The following is a 399-nucleotide window of genomic DNA, read 5'->3' on the forward strand; positions in this document are numbered from 1 at the left end:
TCACCCCCCTTTGAAAGAGGTCCTCTCTCGTAACTGCGATGTTAAATGTCACAGAAGTATCCACTCTCTTCTCAAGCTCCATCAGGATGTCTGATACACTAAACATTCATAAAATAATTATATATAATCCAGACCCCATCAAAGCCTACAGATGAAGATGTGCATCACTGTCATGACACATAGTGCTTTCCACTGCATACCTGCTGTAGTGTTCATGGGTGTCCTCACAAAGAGTGACATCTTCCTCAGCTGGGTTACTGTAAAAATTTGACAGTATTTTTTCATGTGAGTATAATATTTCGAAAGCTACCCTAAAATAGAAATTTTAATTTTTTTTACCTCTCCCCACAAACGCTAGCATGTACAAAGATGTCATCCCTGGTAAAAAGCTGACTACAC

At 39.1% G+C, this 399-nt stretch overlaps 1 long non-coding RNA gene across 1 annotated transcript; it reads right to left on the reverse strand.

Annotated features, from left to right (window-relative positions):
* Nucleotides 1–7: 7 nt before the first annotated feature.
* On the reverse strand, nucleotides 8–399 carry LOC106512000 (uncharacterized). Its single transcript, XR_001309593.1, has 3 exons — nucleotides 340–399; nucleotides 201–257; nucleotides 8–98 (listed from the first exon to the last, which is right to left on the reverse strand). It is a non-coding gene; the product is annotated as an uncharacterized LOC106512000 (long non-coding RNA).

This window comes from Austrofundulus limnaeus, unplaced genomic scaffold (genome assembly GCF_001266775.1).
Source record: "Austrofundulus limnaeus strain Quisiro unplaced genomic scaffold, Austrofundulus_limnaeus-1.0 Scaffold3815, whole genome shotgun sequence".
Lineage (NCBI taxonomy): Eukaryota > Metazoa > Chordata > Actinopteri > Cyprinodontiformes > Rivulidae > Austrofundulus > Austrofundulus limnaeus.